This window comes from Geotrypetes seraphini, chromosome 1 (genome assembly GCF_902459505.1).
Source record: "Geotrypetes seraphini chromosome 1, aGeoSer1.1, whole genome shotgun sequence".
NCBI lineage: Eukaryota > Metazoa > Chordata > Amphibia > Gymnophiona > Dermophiidae > Geotrypetes > Geotrypetes seraphini.
The window spans coordinates 287,285,844-287,305,714 of record NC_047084.1 but is presented as its reverse complement, the minus strand read 5'-3'; the positions used below and the strand labels follow the sequence as shown (position 1 = coordinate 287,305,714).

General features: G+C 42.5%; 1 long non-coding RNA gene across 1 annotated transcript in view; it reads left to right on the top strand.

Annotated features, from left to right (window-relative positions):
- Positions 1-1,965, top strand: part of LOC117355181 — a 43,677-nt gene extending 41,712 nt beyond the window's left edge. Inside the window, exon 4 of the long non-coding RNA XR_004538321.1 lies at positions 378-1,965. This is a non-coding gene — a long non-coding RNA (uncharacterized LOC117355181). The remainder of the gene's footprint in view (positions 1-377) is intronic.
- Positions 1,966-19,871: the final 17,906 nt, after the last annotated feature.

The window sequence follows — 19,871 nt, the reverse complement described above, 5'->3', positions numbered from 1 at the left end:
CTTTTTCTTCTTTTTCTCTTCCGGGAATCTTTATATTAGGCAAATAATAGATCTTATTTATTGGAGGAATACAATTTGAGGAAATTCTTAGATATTCAATCAGATTCCTTTCTAGTAAATCCAGGGGTAACACACCCGGAATTAGTGGAAAGATTAGGAAATGATGATTTAAACGTCTATTAAAATTCTCAAATTGTTCCAATTTCCTATGTATGAGGTATTATCCTTAATTGATGTTATCTTAAACTGCTGCAAATTATGTATTTCATCCTGCATTTGCTTGGCTTGGCCTGTAAAATCCATTTTCATTAATTCAACAGTTTTAGTTAAGGAGTCAAGTTTATCTGTTATTTTGGTTACCTCTTCCGATTATTTAGTTATTTAGTTCTCCATACGCTGAAGGAGAAGGTGGGATGTTATTCAAGGACGCCTCCATGGGAGAGGATGAAAACTCCTCTCTCTTGCTTGCAACCATCAGCTATTCTGCCATGGACGTCGTGCCCTCGCTGGGATCTCCACTTCCGGGATCGAGTGTCTCCTGCCTCAGCGCCCTGGTAGTTGCTGGACACGGAGGACTAAGGGAACCCAGAGGAGAAAGCGATGTTTCCATGCCCAAAAGGGCAAAATATTCTCTCTCATCTCCGCCCAACTCTGGGCTCTCCACTCCGGACTGCACAGTTGCTGGGAGAGCCGAGAAGAAGCGATCCATTGTCTGCTGGATCGGGTTGGACGCCAGGGCCGTCGAGGAAATGGCCCTAATTACCCCTTTCCTCTTCGTATGGGGCATTGAGTAAAAACAAGATAAGATATGTGTAATGAGGAAAGCAGAGGCAGTTAGATCTTTACTGCATCTCACTCGGCTCCTTACACCGCCGCCATCTTGCCACTCCCCCCTCCCTTGACTGTGGGCTCCTTTTATGAAGGTGCGCTAGGGCTTTAACACGCGGAATAGCGCGCGCTAGACCTTAACACCAGCACTGAGCTGGCGTTAGTTCTAGAAGCGTAGCGCGCTGTAATTTCCTGCATGCGCTAAAAACGCTTGCGCACCTTAGTAAAAGGAGCCCTGTATCTTAACTAAGGTTTCTACTGCTGCCCAGAGTGCTAAATGCTCCAATGCTGCTCTGATGCTCATAGAATTCCTGTGAGTGTCTGAGCAACATCAGAGCATTGAGTGCCTAAGGCCACAGTAGAAACCTCTACCGTGGCTTAGTAAGAGAGGGCCTTCGGGCTCATAATAATAAAAAATAGACACCAAAAGCATCCTAAATCAGCACTTGGACATCCTAATTGCCAGGATGTCCAAGTGCAGATAATCAAAACCATATTTCTGTAAATCTAGCGAGGTGTCCCAACCTCTGTGTCCAGAGCACAAGATGGGCATGGTGGAGGCGTGCTATGGGCGGGTTTTGGGCGTTCCCAAGGGCGGGCTAGAAATGGACATCTTGCATCAATAATCATACATTTTGCAAGACATCCTGAACGGAACTTGTATGTTTGGAACGAGACCTGTTTTAGAAGGGCCACAAGATGACCACTGCATGCATCAAGGTAAGACACCCCCACACTCCACTACTGCTCACTGACCCCATTCCACACACAAATGAGAACAAAAAGGTACATACCTGTTTCTAAAACAGCAGCATCTGGTATGGGAAAACCTAGTAGAGCTACACATAGATGGGTGGGCTAGTGAAACATAGAGAGGACTACCTAGGCCTATAAGCTACTCTAACCATTACATTTATGGTAGAATGTGTGAGCCCACCCAATACTTACTATACTGCTATATAGATGCCACCTGCAGCCATAAGCGGTATTGAAGTGGTACACAGGAGGGTATAATAGGTTTTTTTAGGGGGGATGGGGAGCTCACATTAAATTATAATGGGGTTATGATGAGATATACATCTGGCACCATTTATGTGAAGTTCACAGCAATGCCCTCTAAGGTGTTCCATTGCTCTGTTGGGATGTCTCTGTGGCCAGTCCATTACTATGCTGGCCCCACACACGTCCAAATGGTCAGGATTAGGAGGTCTTCAGAATGGATGTTTTTCTGATCAAAAATGGTGTATAAAGTTAGATGTCCTAGTGGCCAACACGTTTAAGCAGTTTGCCATTTGAAAATGGCCATTTTTGTTCCTCCAACTTTGAACATTCAGCTGGAAATGTCCAAGTTGGACTTAGGCGGGGTTTTTATTTTCAAAAATGCACCTCTGTTTGCCATGTGTTTGCAATTGAAGTACTCCTTGAAAGTTTTTTATGCCTATGATGCTGGACTGGTAGAGTGATTTTTCCTCACCATTAAACTGAGACTTTTACCTGAAAACAGTTTTGGTTGCCAGTTACTTAGTAGTTAATTGGGAGTTTTGATTTTTCAGTTATTTAATTCACCTCCATTCCTCTTTTAGCTTTTTCTTTGGCACTTACCACCACCCATTTTGAAGGCAGTAAGTCCCAGGTGTTATTCCTGTGCTAGGTAGTTGACACACCATAATGTCACTGCATTAGCAGAGGAACACCCACTCTAGGCCCCCAGACATGTCCCATTAAAAAATTTAAAATAATTTTTTAGCATGTGGTAGGCATGTCCTCCTCCCCGCCTTCTTTCCCCATCCTCTTTGATCTGTCGCCTTGAGCCTGTTTAGGTATATTGCGATTCACAAATAGAAGATTAGATTGGATATGTACCTTTGGTTGTTACTAGGGGAGGTTTGAGCACATCCCTTGGTATGCCAGCTTAAGCTGCATTTGTGTGTGTTAGTGACTAATGCAGCTAAGTAAAAAGCCCCTATATGAAGTGCAGGGCTCTGATGGAGTTTCTCATAAATGCTTCAAATGGATGAGTACAGCAGTCTGTCACAGCATGTGTCCCATCAGTTAATAACAATCTTGAGCCCCAGCTGTGAAGATTTGGCTTACATGAACTGATACAATAGCTTCTTCTACAAAACATGACTTCAAAAGCAAATGGATTGTACACAAGTACATGACAGGCTGTTGATTTTTTTTCACATATGGCCTGGGATTTGCGCAGGCCTAATTTTTGTTTTTCAGATTTTGCTCATATTGTAGGGTGTTGTTTTCATATATTAATTTTAATAAAAACTTTTTAGCATGCTTTGAAACCTTTTTTTAAAAAATGAATACAGATCAAATTTATGTGTGTTAATTCATAGATTAATGTGCATTACAGTAAATAAATTTTACTCATACTAACCCTCTCATATTCAGCCCAATGGAAGTCCATGCTTCTTTTAATATTGGGGGTTGTGGGCAGAAAAATCTAGACATTCGGTGGCAATACCCAGATAATGGTTACTGCTATGTATCCAGATGCTGTGGTGAATGTATCTTACAACTCCTCAAGTCCCGACTCCTCCAGAACCGCCCAAAGGTATAAACTAGCCTTTCCCTCTCTACTCGGCATTCACTATGCAGGTAAACTGGGAAAATCCCTTCTCTTCAAAATCACATGACTTTGGAACGACCTCACCATCCCGCTGTGGAACCTGGGCTCCCTCCAATTATTCCGCAAACAACTGAAAACTTGGCTTTTCACCAAATTGTAATTCTATCCTCCCCCCCTTATTCTTCCCTTCTACATATAAATTCATGTAAACCTTTTCCTTCTCTACCTATATTTTAAGTTCTTGTAAACCGTGTCGAGCTTCATATTCGTGGAGATGATGCGGTATATAAACTTAAGGTTTCGATTAGATTAGATTAGATTAGCAATATTCAGCCACTAGCCAGATCACTGATTCGGATGAACTCAGATGCATTCAGAACATTTTTTTTTCCTTTGTCAGCCAATATGCAGAATGATTTTTTAAAAAGTAGAAGAAACTTCTGCCCGCTTAAATAGCTTGTTTGTGGCTAACTGCTGATATTCAGCAGCACATAACGGATTAGTGCTGCTGGATATTTGCAGCTTGTGCTTACAATGGAGTCGGATAACTTGTGGGTGTTCTGGAGGCATTTTATACAGTTAAGTGCTGATTGTCAACCTTTTATTGCATAAGATAACTGCTTAAATGGACCACACAAGCAGTCCTATCTTTAGGTGATTCAGCTTCTGCAGTCAAGGTTTGAATATTGCACTTAATCAGCAGCCAACCTAAAACTGGGTATTCGTTGCTGGTGCCTGGACGTGGTCTGGCATTGAATATCCATGAATACAGCCGTTGGCAGACATAAAAAATGTTGATCGCTGCCGACTAAATATATCGGCCAGTTTGTGTCTGAAGTTGTCCAGATAGTTGTCTGCGTAGTGGTGCTGAAAGTCTCTGCTTCTTAGATAACTTTGGTCTCCATTCTAACTCTGTCCCTAGACTTGTAATGAGAGATGTGGGAAAAGAAGTATAATAGCTTCATATAATTAGGATTATCAGATGTCCGGATTTCCCCGGACATGTCCTCCTTTTGAAGACATGTCCTGAGGTCCGGACGGGTTTTCAAAACCGGCACTTTGTCCAGGTTTTGAAAAGCTTCCTCTCAATCACGTTGGGCAGAAGGCAATCTGAGCATGCGCGGATTTCCTCCTGCCTGAGCAAAACAGGCAGCAGGGGGCAAAGCTAGGGCGGAACTGGGGCGGAGATGAATTGGCCTGGGGGCGGGTCTAGGGTGTCCGGATTTTACAATCATAAAATTTGGCAAACCTAAATATAATAGCTGACCTACTTAATTTTTCCAGGCCTTCCTAATGTTTTCCCAGTACCATCTCTACTGCAACAATTTTTCTAACCCAGTGGCGGAAGAACTGGGCCAAGATCTGACACCTCCTTGGCTATTGAAGCTGAGATAACTAGGGAAGGGAAAGTGTTGCTTTCAGCAAGATAAAGACTGAGCATTGAACCAAGAGTTTAAGAAATACACAGACCTTGTTCTTTTCTGTTTTTCTTCTCTTTTCTTTGAAGCTTGATCCCGACTCTGCTGCTAATAAATAAAACTACCTTAAACTTTCTGACTTTAACCTCCCGTTCAGTTCTTGGTTTTTGTTTTTTTTTTCCAGATAAAACACTATAAACCAGTGTTACTAGCTGGCAGGATGCTGGGCCCCAATTTGGGCCTCATTCTGCAAGTTTCTTAGCATTTGGTTTCACACCAAGTGGGTTCATGGGCAGGGTAAAACTAGATATCTGGAACATAACATAATAAGCTAGAGATTTTTAGTGCTCAAACTAGGGTTACCATACATTTTGGAAAACCCAGACATGTCTTCTTTTTAAAGGACTGTCCGCGTGCCCGGAGGGATTTCCAAAACCCGTCAGTTTTGGAAATTCTGAGCTCGGAGGCCACATCTGGAAGCTCTTGCACATGTGCAGCAATCACTGTGATGACATGCATATATGTGAGGTCATTGCGTCAACATCTGCACGGACTTGCCCCTAAATATATAACTGACCTTTTCGTCTTCTCAGCCAACAGACACAAGAGAAGCTCACATTCCAACTTCTTTTCCCCCCCAGTGAGAGATTGTAAACTGAAAAAACACCATGAACATCTTCTCTCACACCAAGCAGCATCATGGGGTAAAGACCTAGAACAATTGCTTTCACCCACTACTTATGAGGAATTTAGAAACGTCTGAAAACACACCTGTTCCTAAATATCTAGACAACTGATCCTCTCTTCTCTCTCCCCTCTATAGCGATTAACTTGGTCTATTGACCACTCCCTCCTCAAAAATGGATTTCCTGTCCTATTAACCCTCTTTCTTCCTCCCCTGTTAAAGTCAATCAATTTGTACCTTTGCTTAATCTTTGTAAACCGCATAGAACTTCACGGTATTGCGGTATATAAGTTGTTATTATTATTATTATTATTATCTGCACATGCACGAAGGCTTCCAAATGCAGCCTTTGAACTCGGGGAAGTTTGTGTAGGGGCGTGGCTGGGGAGGAACGATGCAGAGTCGGAGCAGGGTGGGACTGGGGGCGGGGCCAGGTGTCTTCTTTTCTTTAAAAGAGGAAATCTGGCAACCCTAGCCCAAACTCCTCTACTTGCTTGGCACTATAATAAGCCATTACTGTATTAGAAACAGAAATATGATAGCAGATAAAGGCCAAATGGCCCTTCCAGTCTGCCCATTCACAGCACCCACTATATCTTCCTCTCTCTAATAGAAATATAGAAATATTAGCTTGTAAGAGGCCCAGTTTTCTGTTTTGTTTGTGTTCCTTCCTGATGACACATGATTGAAGTGAGGGGCCACCTGGACAATAAGGTGATGTGAATAGCCAAAAGTCAATCATTGCTTTCCAAATAGGAGGTCCAATTTACATTTGTTGACAATGACATAATCCAGTTGAGCAAATGGGATATGAAAAATATAAGAGAAACGTGAAAAAGATTAGGCAAAACAAAGAGAAGGTTTATTAGCTGACCCTGAGGTCATGCAAGCTAATGAATATGCAACACAACATGATAAAGATTGGGCTCTGGGTCCAGCAAATTGGATTCTGCTCCCGTTCTGGTTTCAGGGGGTGTTTTATCCAACCAGGATTGACTCCAAAATGTTCTCCCTGTCTGTTTTTGTTAGTGTCTTTATAGAAGTGTGTGTTATTTTGTGTTAACTTTCCTTAGTGCTTTTTGTGGGAATTTGGGCTATAAGAATATTGTTTTAGTGTGTAACCTTCCTTCTTTCTATGAGTGTATGAGTTTATAACCTGTCCTGAATAAAAAAGATAAAGAGATTCCTTTCTTTCATTTGTAATTTACTGTGGAAAAACTCAGATTTATCACCACTGTTTTAATTGACAGAATTGATAGCTGAACAAAGAAACAATTTGGATTATAACATTCTTCCTTTAATAAAAATTATTTAAACACTGAAAAAACAAAACAAGATAAAAATTTAAAAAAATGAACTCTTGTACGGAGGTATATGAGTGTGAGTATTTTGGATATTGTCAGGATTGTCTGGTAATAGATATTGGACACAAGACAGGTCTTGGAGTCCCCACTGTGACCCCTAGACCTTGCTAGGAGACCAACAGGCTGCTCCAGCACTATTTGAATACATTTCTCCCTCCGAATCCACGGTTTCAGTATCCGCGGATTTGGTTATTCGCTATTTTTGTTTTACAAAAAAAACTACTTTCATTTTTTGGCTATTTTTAAGCTGTCCAAGCCTCCCCAGAACCTTGCCTAGTGGTCTAGCGGTGAAGCGGGGCAGGAGCGATCTTCCTATGCTCCTACCCCGTGCAGAACCATCATCAGAATGGCTGCCCTGAGTTCCCGTTGTAGTCTCGAGACTACAATGGGAGCTCATGGCAGCCATTCTGATGACAGCTCTGGTTTCTGCGTCCTGCTCCTGCGTCCCAGGTAAAGTTCCAGGGACGCAGGAGGGAGGTGGGGGTGGGTCAGAGCCAGCCGAGAAATTATTCACAATTTTTCACACTTTGAAGTCCGACTCTGCACCTAACCCCGCGAATACCAAGGGAGAAGTGTAGTGTCATGGCATGCTGTAAAGGCATTCAGAGGTATTATTCAGGTAATGCCACTGAATATTTTTTCACTGTGGCATTTATTCTGGTAGGTAATGATTTTAAATATTGATCCCTAAATGTTTAATCTGCACTAATATGCAACGTACATGCTAATGAATACATATTTATAATGTGGGAAACTTAAATTGTCCAGAACAACATTGGTCTCAATTCTTTTTAGATGAAAGATGCTCTACTGTACTGACTACTGTATACGAAATGGACAGTGTCTAATTATACTATCCAACTAAAAACCACTGAGTTCCTAATCACCATAATGAAAGATTAAATATGAATGCTTAACTTTTAGAAAATGTTTAGGACAAAATTAACTAACCACTGCTTCTGAAGAGAAGAAAGACTTCATTCTCCCACTACTTTCATGTTGTTTGGGTTTGGTTTACTAAAAAAAAAAAAAAAAAAAATCTAATGTATGCTAATATTGTGTCCTTAGGCATTTGACATTTAGAATCTATACACATGAAACAAATGTCAATGAACAGAGTTCCACTTCACAATTAGCGGTGCCTTTTGTGCTGCAGTAAAATGCAAAGTCAACTTGCTTTTAATAAAATCATCTAGAGAAAGAAAAGCCTATCATCTATCTCTGCATATCCCCAGCAGCACTCGGATTGGTTTAATGGCACTAAAATGAGTGACCATTTTGATTGGTGTCTATTTTACCTGTTAAAGCTCTGTGCCTGCTTCAAAACAACCATATGTTGATGCTTGCCTCTAGTACTTGAGAAGGACAAATAACACATTGTTCCTCTAAATCTAGCTTTGAGACTATTCTTGTCTCTAATGCATTCCGCCCCCGGTCCTTTTTGTTCTCAATAGTCCACCCATTTTAGTGTACCTGTCAACTTTCATTCCTTTTAAAAAATGATCTAAGAGCATATCCCCTTTCTATTTGTCGCCCCCCCTCCCGGAAAAAGGCCTCCGCTGTGAAAATGGTGTGGGAGATTTTTCAGGTAGTCACTGAGCAGTGTTAACAGATACTTTTTTTTATAATCCCGCCCAAGTACCTTGAAAAAGCAGCCCAATGTATGAGGGGGTGCTTAAAAGTTCTCAGCCCAACCAATAAAATTGGGGCAGTCTCCATCGAGAGCTATACATTTAGTCCAGCGAGTTTCCACTCTTTTTGTTCATTACTTTTCCAACGGAATGGAAAAAGTGGAAACTCACTCTGTGGTGTAGTAAGGGGAGCGGGGGGGGGGAGGGGCACTGGCATCCATCCTTCACTCCTTCCCCCTGCCGCATGCACGCCTTCACTTCAACCCCCCCCACCACCACCACTCCCCCCCACACACTCTAGCTCTTTGCTGGCACAAGCAGCAACTCCAATCTGCTGCTCGTGTCGGCTCTCCCTTTGACGTCATTTCTGGGTCCCATGACCAGGAAGTGAAGCAGCAAGTTGGTGATTCTGTTCATGCCAGGAAAGTTAAAGAGGTTTTGGGGAAGGGTAGAGGGCATGTGTGGGCATGCATACGCGCACGCGTGGCAACAGGGGTGGGGAAGGAGCCACTGAACTCAGACTAACTGTATAACCCTCAATGGAGACTGTCTTAACTTTGTTGGAGGGGCTAAGAACACTGACATTATTTCCCCTAGTGGAAAAGGAAGTACTTGGGTCACTTCTCCGCTGTTTAGCATTGCCTTGTGCTCACAAGGAACTAGAGTTGCCGTGACCAACAAGAAAAACCACTCATAGTCCCAAAAAAGAGACTGAAACCAGACAGATCAAGAATCTGCCCAACAGTGAGTCTAAATGGAACTCTGGGGAGGGAATCATTTTTAGACTGGTTGTTTTATTTTTTTCACTTACTTCACTTTTGCGGTTTTCTAGGAGATAGAGCCCAGTTCCCAAAACCTGAACCCAGGAAGCATTCATCTTACAGGAAGGCTGTTGGCAGCAGATAAAAGAAAGACTTAAGCACAATGGTTAAAGACCAGGCTGGGGAAACGTTCAACTTGCCCTGGTGTGGGAGCGGAGCCTATAAAGAGCAAGCCTGAGACTAGGGGGGGAAGGGGGCTTACTGCTTGTGATGACAGCGTTAGAGATAGGGCTCACCCCTGGAGAAGGCTAGGCTCTGATTATGATTGACTGTGGGGAGAGGGCAGGCAAGAGCCATCATCGGTAGGATACTCATCACATGGTCTGCAGCACCCTCCTGCCCATCATGGTTGGGGGGTTGTTTCAGGGGTTCCAGCAGGAGGGAGTGGGCATGACACAGATTCTGGCACTAAGTGCTATTTCATAAACAGTACCCAGCTTGGAGCACCATTTATAAAATACTGCTTAGCGCTCGTATATTTCAGCACCCAAATTTGGATTCCATTTACTAAATCTTCATGGGGTTCATAATCAAAAAAACTAAAATGTTCAAAAAACCGTCTAAGTCGGCACTTGGATGTTCTAGTCACCAGGACATCCAAGTGCTGATAATCAAAACCATTTTCCTGGATGTCTAGTGAAATGTTTCATCTGCTGTGTGTCTAGAGTTCCAGGAGGTATGTTGGGAGGTGTCTTATGGGTGTGCTTAACTTGGACATCTTGCAGTGATAATTGAACCTTTCCCAAGACGTCCTGGACAGAACTTAGACGTTCAAAGCCAGACCTGTTTTAGAAGCATCTAAGTGCCAAAAAAGTACCCAAACTAACCAAGAGACTACTGGATACATTAAAGTAGTGTTTCTCAACCTGCAGTAGGCATACCCTAGGTGGTACGTAGACCGCCTGTTGGCAGTATGCGGGCTGACTGCCGATTCCTCCCTGCCACCCCTGCCGCCCGTCCCACCATTTAATTATCCCCCACCACTGCCACAACTACGGAAAGGGAAGGGCTAGGCGCGTGCAGCGATTGCACGCCTCCGGCCCACAAGCCTTCCCCTCAATGTCAATTCTGACTTTGGAGAGAAGGTCTGGACCAGCTATATAATCTCATAGTAGTCTGAATATGGCCACTAACCAGATAACTTCCAGCTCCAACCAAGCTTCAGCCACAGATTACCCTAGCACTCTAAAGATTTTTAGAAAAGAATATTCAGTAGCATTATCCAGTTAGGTGGTGGCAGCCATTTTGTTGAAGCAGCTGCTAGTGGCAAGAGAGAGTGGGATTCATACCAGCCCCCATTATTCCTGCTGGACCACCAGGGAGTGTGATTAGGCCTAAGGTGACTTTCTGGGGCTTGGGGGAAGGGAGTTAGTTGCTAATTGGGAGGGATGGGTGGGAGGCACCTACAGTCCTACCAGTGGGGGGGTGCTATTTCATTGTCACATTTTCAATAGTGAGGAACAGGCAAGTTCTGCAGGCCTCCAAGGAACCAGTCTGTCCCTAGTGAATGAAAATATCATATTGAAACACCAAGGATTTCAATCAAACCATAGCACAAAGACCTTATTATTAAATTTGATAATAGAATTAAAATTATCTTTGAGTAAAGGAAGAGATACGATGTTGCTTCAGTATGACATTTCCATAGTTTCTAATGCAATAGTTCAGAGCTTAATGATCTATAGATTGAATGAATTAGGTATCTCTGACACGGTCCTCAGATGGTTTACAGAATTTCTGTGTAAAATATCATATAAAATTCAGAATAATGGTGATTTTTTTCAAATTCCTGGCATTCTTGTGGGGTGCTACAGGGTTAGCCATTGTCCCTGCTCCTTCAGACCTTTGGGAGAATATATGAGGTTATTGAAAATATCAGTTTTATCATATGCTGATGATATTTTTTATGTTATGTTCCATGTCAGTTTCTTTTACTTGTACTCTTGAAATGGTATCAAAAACTATCAATACGAGCTGGGCTAAAGATCATTTTCTTAAAATTGCATAAACAGAAGACTAAAGTAGTCTGGTTTGCTAATTATGATAGCATTCCATGTAAGAATTTTATCTTAAATACCAATGAATCTGTTCAGATAGAAAATAAATCAAGAGTTTGGGAGATTATCTTGGATGCTAGGTTATCCATGGATGATCAAATTGCTTCGCTTATTAAGAAAATGTTTTTTTTAATGAGACAACTAAGTGTTCAGCTCTAGATTCCTAAAGCTTTCGGACAAGCTGTTCTATTACCTCTAATGGATTATTGAATTCTTTGTATGAAGGCATATATTCAAGCTCCTGAGAAGACTGCATTTGTTGCTGAATATAACTGCTAGACTGATATGTGGTGCAAAGAAGTTTGACTGGGTCTTTCCTATGTTGAAAGAACTTCACTAGTTGCCTACCCAATGTAGAATTAAATTTAAGATCTATTGTCTACTTTTGCAAAATTATGGCATTGAGAGAATATGTTCTCTCTCCCTACATTAGAAAAGGAAATATTAATAAGTAAGATAGCCCTATCACCAAGACCCTTTGGCAGTCCTTGGGGTTTTCAAAGAAATATTGGGGGAACAAAATACAAACATTAGAAACCAGAAATTGTTCACAAGCGTACATATGTCTGAAGTAATTATATAACCCCAAATTTCAGGCCTGTTCCAGGACAAAGGTTACTAACAGGGTAGATCTAAACACCCTGTACTTCTACCTTGGTCTAGATATCTCCAGACTTCTCCAGAAATACCTTCACTTCTTGGATTGGTTTAGCATGGCACCACCCTCGGTGGATTTAAAAACTAGTAGTAGTTGACTGTGACATCATATGGGAAGCCATCAAGATGTTGGACTGGACTTGACCCTGTAGCAAACTATGAAGCTATTTTTTGTATACTCATCTACCCCTCTGCTGGACCTGCTATCCTTGCCCTGGATACTTGTATCATCAGTATAATCAGAGGCTTCATCAGTCTTGCCATCAAGGACAATTGTAGTTTCAGAAGAAGAGCCTGATTTGTTTCTTTTCTTTTCTACCATCTGTTCTTCTAAATATGCCCTTTTCCAAGTCTCACCTGCTGAGCCCCAAACAGAATCTTTCTTCCTTTTACGCCTCAGCGAACTTTAACAATTCCAAGCCAATGCAGTGACTGTCGGCTTTATGATTACCATTACAGGGAAAATAGAATTGATTAAGGCACTCAGCAGCTACATAAAAGAGGCAGTTCACACCTTCTTCAAAGCATGCATTTTCAATCAGTTATTAAGTATTTGAGTGCTGAATAGCCATCATAATTCTTTTTTTTTTTTTTTTTTTCATCAGGCCACACTTGGAAAACAAAGAATTATGCATAAGCACTCACTATTAGATGTATTTATACTTATAAAGAAGAATGTTTGTTTCTATATTTGTTATGTATTTAGACTTGGTACAAATAAATGCAATGAAACTTTACAGGAACCATCCTCTCATCCAGAAAAAAAGGTTAATGACTACATTTTGCTGAAAAAAAATGTAAGCTTCCTCACTAAAACAGCTCGCTATCTATCTAAGAAGATTGTGGCATTCAATAATATCACAGAAGTAGGAACAAATTCAACCCAACTTTTCAGGGACTATCCTCTCATCCAGGATTAATGAGAGAAAGCTAACCACCAATCTACTGCATTTCTTTGAAGAGGTGAATGAACATTGGGATATGTAGCGTGATTACACTCCGTACACAAAATGGTTTCTCTTTTCCCTCTCCCCCTTTTTTCTTTCTCTTCCTTTCTTTTAAGGTTTAAGTATTTTGTATATAGTTTGTTATAGTAATTGGATCCTGAGTGGAATGTGCTTTTATCTTATATTCCTAATTATTAAATAAACTGAGATTCTGAAAAGTTTGGAGTTCAGCCATGGCCCTAGCCATCTTATCCAGGTGCTGTGCAAAAAAAAGCACCTATTACAAAAGCATGACTGGGTGTGCCAATAAAAGGACAAAAGATATGGCCAGACAGATGCAGCTAAGGCAAATACACAAAAGCATGGATGCACCAGTAAAACCAGTTCTCCTGCCTTCACAGTTTGCAAGACAATCTTATCAGATGACATCACTGATGACAAGACTACCCTGCTCTGTGATACACTGCTCTATGATTGGATGTGAGATAGAGACTGCCCCTGAGTTCTGATGCATCCAGGGACCCCCCCCCCCCACACACACACACATCTATAAAGCCAGAATATCCCAGTGCTTCTGTCTCTTTTTTGCTCTTTTTCCTGGATCACCATGCTGCACATCACTATCCCTATAACTTCACCATTGCTTCCTGCACATGTGCTTAGCTATCCAGCAAGACCATGCAGCCTCCTAAGGACTTAAGAACATAAGAACATAAGAAACGTCTTCACCAGATCAGACCTAGGTCCATCTAGTCCGGCGATCCGCACACGCGGAGGCCCATTTAGGTACTCCTTTTTGGAGACCCGGATTTCCCGTATCCCTCAATATGATTTGCAAGAAGGCGTGCATCCAACTTGCGCTTGAAACCCAGAATAGTAGTCTCCGCCACAACCTCCTCCGGGAGAGCATTCCAAGCGCCCACCACTCGCTGTGTGAAACAGAACTTCCTGACATTTGTTCTGAACCTGCTGCCACTCAGTTTCAGGCTATGACCTCTTGTCCGTGTCACATCTGAAAACATTAGTAATGCTGCTTCCTGGTCTATTTTGTCAAATCCTTCCATCCTTCCAATGCTTCCATCTCCTAGCCTTGGTCGGTGCTGGAGAATTCCCAGTGACAGAGATGGATTCTTAGAATGCTCAAGGTGGTAGAAATTAGAGAATGACACGGAGACAAATTTGGCCCCGTCCCCGCAGGCACTCAGTTTCCCCGTGCCATCCCCAAGAGTTTTGTCCCTGCCCCATTCCTATAAGCTTTGGACTTTTCAATCAGCAATGTGAGTAACTTTAATCATTAACCTTAGAGAAATTTACCCCCTTCTTTTACTAAGGTGGACTAATCAGTTAGTGCACCTTAGTAAAAGAGGGCTTTTATCTAGTGTATTTCTATTATCTCTTCTCAAAAAGATCCTATCTGTAACTGCTTCTCCTGGCTTGATTGTAATTTTATACTGGCTCTAAAAAGAAAATAAACTTTCAGTTTGCTTATAAATGTTTTAAGTCTTAGTACTTGATATTTAATGAACTAAGTTTTAATCAAGTCAGCTAACTTTCTCCAAATTAATAGTTCTTTATAAGTTATATTCCTCTCTTTGAGAGTGATATATCTTATTGGTGGAGTTCCATCCATTTGATAATAATTTTTATAACAGATAAAGGTATGAGCCAGTTGACAGTGGCGTATTAAGGGGGGGGGGCGGTCTGCCCTGGGTGCCACCTTGGTGGAGGCACCAGTATCCATACTCCTCTCCATCCCCTTAACTCCTTCCTGCCTCCTTTTAGCAAACTGTGGCAGGCATAAGAGACCCCCTAGCCCCCCCAACATATACCTAACTTCGGCAGGAAAGATGCCCACTCTCTCCTGCCTAAATGACCCCTGACCCCCCACACACAACCGACATCAGCAGCAGGGATACCTACTTTCTCCTGCCTAAAAAACCCACCCCCGATACTCCCATACAACCCCATTCCTCTATAAGAAGACCAGCATGAGGTATGCCCACTTCCTCCTGCTGGCAGGCCCAACTCTTCACAATGGTGGGCCTCCCCCTTCCTGGTTCATCCTGGTATGCACTGGGAGGAGCCTAATGCCCTGATTAGCCCAGGTGCCTAAGGCCCTTCCCCTGGGCACAAATTTATAGAATTGTTCCATAAGCTCCCTATGACCACTAGTCTTGAGGCCCATTGATCCCAGATTCCTTCTAAAAGTCACATGGTTTACCAAACCTGTGAGCAGACACAGGCTCTTCTTGATCCCCATGTCATTTAATACACTTATAGTGCAGACTTTATCTCTGATTCAAACCACAAGCTACAGCTTAGTAACAGGCCTCTACCTCATGATTCCCCATCAAGTTATAATCAACTCAGTATAGCAAGGATTAGGTGGAGGTGGGGGAAACTATGTAGAATCGGACTCCGACAAAGCCAAACTTTTAAATGAATACTTCTCCTCGGTCTTCATTTGCGAAGCGCCAGGATTTGGCCCTCAGCTGCCGACGAGGGAAAACTCGGAAGACCCATTTTGAAATTTCGAGTTTATGCCCAGCAGTGTCTACGAGGAGCTATCAAGACTCAAGGTGAACAAAGATATGGGACCGGACAAACTACACCCCAGGGTGCTCAGGGAGTTGAGTAATGTCCTGGCGGAACCGTTATCCGCGCTCTTCAATCTTTCTCTAAGTATAGGAAGAGTCCCGTTGGATTGGAAAATGGCTAACTTCATTCCACTCCACAAAAAGGGATGCAGGACGGAGGCTAAGAATTATAGACCGGTGAGTCTCACATCGATAGTGAGTAAACTTATGGAAACACTAATCAAACGCCAATTGGAAACGATCCTGAACGAGGAGAATCTACGAGATCCCCATCAACATGGTTTTACGAAGGGAAAGTCCTGCCAATCAAATCTGATCAGCTTCTTTGACTGGGTAACTAGAAAGCTGGATATAGGGGACGTCGTGTACTTGGACTTTAGCAAAGCATTTGATAGCGTCCCACACCGCAGGTTATTGAGCAAGAAGGGTTCGATGGGACTGGGTGAAACATTAACCGCATGGGTTAAGGACTGGCTTAGAGGTAGACTTCAGAGGGTAATAGTAAACGGTACCCTTTCCGATACGACGGAGGTGATCAGCGGAGTGCCGCAGGGCTCGGTCTTGGGCCCGATCCTATTTAACATCTACGTAAGAGACTTGGCTGAGGGGCTTCGAGGTAAAATTACATTATTCGCTGATGACGCCAAACTATGCAACATGGTAGGCAACCGCACAACTTATGAAAGTACAGTGCCCGACAAAAGCTCAATGCCCGACAGTATGACGCAGGACCTACTCCTGCTGGAGCATTGGTCAAAGACTTGGCAACTAAGTTTCAATGCCAAAAAATGCAAGGTCATGCACCTTGGCAGCAAAAATCCATGCAGGACTTACACCCTAAATGGTAAGATCCTAGCAAGGACTGTAGCAGAACGTGACTGGGGGGTGATCATTAGGGAAGTCTTTTTTATTGGCCAGCATGCCAGATTTTAAGAAAAGATGGGATTGGCATGTGGGATCTCTTCATGGAGGTAGTTAGGGGGTGGGCCATTAGTGTGGGCAGACTAGATGGGCCTTGGCCCTTTTCTGCCGTCATGTTCTATGTTTGTATGTTTCTATCATGGCAGGTGGAATCTATGGTGTCAGTGGAGAAAGGCTATAATCCAGAATGTTCCATTCAACTTTGGGTAGGAGCTGAAACTCAGCAGGTACTTTAGGAGGAATAGGATATAAAGAAATCACAATTGGCCATGAGTTTTTAGAGTCTGAGAGCAGGGATCCAGGGTTCAGCCTATATGTAAGTTAGAAGGTTCAGATGGTGAGAAAGGTAGCTATGATCTATGACTTTGTGGTGGGATGGAAGTCTAGAAGTAGCTTATGCAATTTTAATGGTCAAGTTTTCAAAGATGGTAGGCTTGAAGACCTGAGAGTTGTATTCAGGAGAAAATATTATTCCATGCTAACTGACCATATCACTTTTGGCCTATTAGCATCAAGAAACCTGATATGCAGACATGGCATGTATTACTGTGCTTTTACTAGAGAATGACACGGTGACAAAATTCATCACCATTCCCGTCCCCGCGGATAACCGCAGGAAATAATCCCATGTCATTTTCTAGTGTCTATTTCAACCTCAGTCCTTCTACACCAGCATTCTTCAAAGCAAAGCTTGTGGGTCAGTGGTTGTGGCCATTCATACCCTGATTCTTCCCTCTCTCCTTAAAGAATGACATGAAGATGGTTTCCCGTGGTTATCTGCGGGGACGGGAACGGTGATGAATTTTTTCACCGTGTCATTCTCTACTTTTTACTTTAGATTAGACCAAATTATGTGTCTGTTGCCCCTGCTGGACCCCTCCCTCCCCGGTCCTACCTTGGTGGTCCAATGGTAAATGGGCAGGAGTGATGTCCAATTGCTTTTGCCCACGTCTTAAGCCACTACAAAATGGTTACTGCAAACTCTAAAAAGATAAATAAATAGACGTACATATAATTTTATTTCCAGCAGCAGTTTGTTCTTTTGATTTTATAAAGTATTTTTAGTATGTACAGCGTTTGAATTCCATAGATATCTTTTTATTTGTAAATCTTTATTCATTTTCAAAACTTGTACAAAGCACCAACAAGATATACAATCAGATAATACAAATAACAGCACTTTTCATCAAATATGAAACATAATAATTTACTCCCCCACCCTCCATGGATGTGTGTAGAAATTAATTAAAGGAATTAAAGGTTAAACAATCAATCAATCAGTCTTTTGTTTGACAAATGTTTCTAATGGGCCCCATATTTTTTTAATTTTTTTTATTATTTCCTGATTTTTCTACATTCATTCTTTCGTATCGTATCTATAATAAAAACAGAGTGTTTCCCACAAAAAAGAAAAATTTAGTCTGTCCCAATTCTTCCAATTTCTGGTTACTTCTGCATTTAATGTCTTTGAACGATGGTATTTCCAATAAGTATTCTTGACTTGAGCAAAGTGTGCATGTTGTAGTATGGTTGTGTAGTCTGTAATGACTTTGTGTGTCAACAGCATGATCTTCAACGTCATCCTATTTTCAATAGGGAGCCAGTGTAATATTTTAAGAATTATATTACATTAGTGACATCTATTCCGCCAATACCTTGCATGCAAACTCCCCGACTCAATGTCTCAGTGAGTGAGTCAGGGCAGCCCTGACAGTTGTGACAGGAGAAGCAGCCTCCTGTCACTGCTGTCAGTGGCTTTTTTTCTTTTCATTTTTAAAAAAATGGGCCAGATATTGAGAGAGGGAGGGAAATGGAAAGAAGAAAAAGCATGGAAGCTCTGGAAGAATCCCTCTGGAAGAATCCCTGTAAGTCCTGACATTATTAAACCAGGTGAAGTGGGACAAGGGAAAACCATAAGCTCATAGAAACTGTTCTCTCTACAAAAACCTTTCTCTCCCCCTACAACTAGTATCTTATCTCTGCAGCTGATGGAAACAGTAGATTACCTGTAAAGAGATATTGCATACAATTTACCAGAAAACATGCAAGAATGAAGAAATACCCAGGTTTTAAGAAAAGTTAGCTACTGTGTCAGCGAAACTGGAGAGAAAATAACAGGTCCTGATACTGAGGTCTGGCATCAGGCCCACACAGCCAGATACCATGAAGAGATAAACAGACCATGGTCCGAAGATAGAATTCTCAAGAGATATCATCTACAGTGTCAGAGATATTTACGGTTGGGAGGGGGTCTTGTGCTCGGAAATACTAATATGGGGAGGAAACAGGCATTTCGGGGAACAGGTTAGGTCTTACGGTAAACAGAGTAAACATATAACGTGACGCAGGTCAACCAGCCAATAAAAGAATGTAACTAAGCAGTAATGCATAGGAAAGTAGCCAATGAAGATGTATCATGTGATGTAAACCAACGTGGTGTTGGCCACTAAGAAATGTATAAAAGCCAGGCCTTTAGGAAGCAGAGGGGAAGAACAGACATCAGAGGACCTCTAGGCCTAGAGGTCACCTTCTGAGCCACTTTCTGTTACGCTATATACTAAATGATTTATTCCTGTAAGCTGTTATTGATTAGCTAAATAAATATATACTTATTGAAACCAGTATATAGTGTTCGAGGTCTCATTACCAATGTAGGCCTGACATCTGGCCCACATCAATATTTTCCATGTATTATAAACGCAAAATATCTGGCCAATTAAAAAAAAAAAGAAAAAATCACCCCCCCCAACAAACGTGGCTCCATAGCCTCCCCCCCCCCACCAAAGAAAAAGGCAGGAAGGATACCCACTCCCTCCTGCCATCTGCCCGACTCCCCGACAACAAAATAAAACAAAACAGCAGGAGGGATGCTGATTTCTTCCTGCCACCAACCCCTGACCCCTGCTCCCCAACCCTGTCCCCGTCCTCCTCATCCTTTCCGTACCTCAAAAAATTGGGAGCAGGAGGGGTGCTCAGTCCATCCTGCTCCTTAGGCCTCCTGGACATGTGTGTATCATGTGATGCATGGGGAGGGGCCTAAGGCCCTGATTGGCTCAGGTGCCTCGGGCTCCTCCCTTGGGAGGGGCCTGAGCCACCTGAGTCAATCAGAGACTTCCTTAGGGAGTAGCCTACAGAAGTCTCTGATTGGCCAAAGCAATGACCAATCAGAGACTTCCTTAGGCTTAGCCCAGTCGCGTCCAGGAGGCCTACGGAGCAGAAGGGGCTGAGCATCCCTCCTTTTCCCAACTTTTTGAGGTACGGGGAGGAGGAGGAGGATGGGGTCGAGGTTGGTGAGCAGGGGTCGGCATCCCTCCTGTTTGGCTTCGGAGGTGGGGGGAGGTATTTGCCTGCAGGAGGGAAT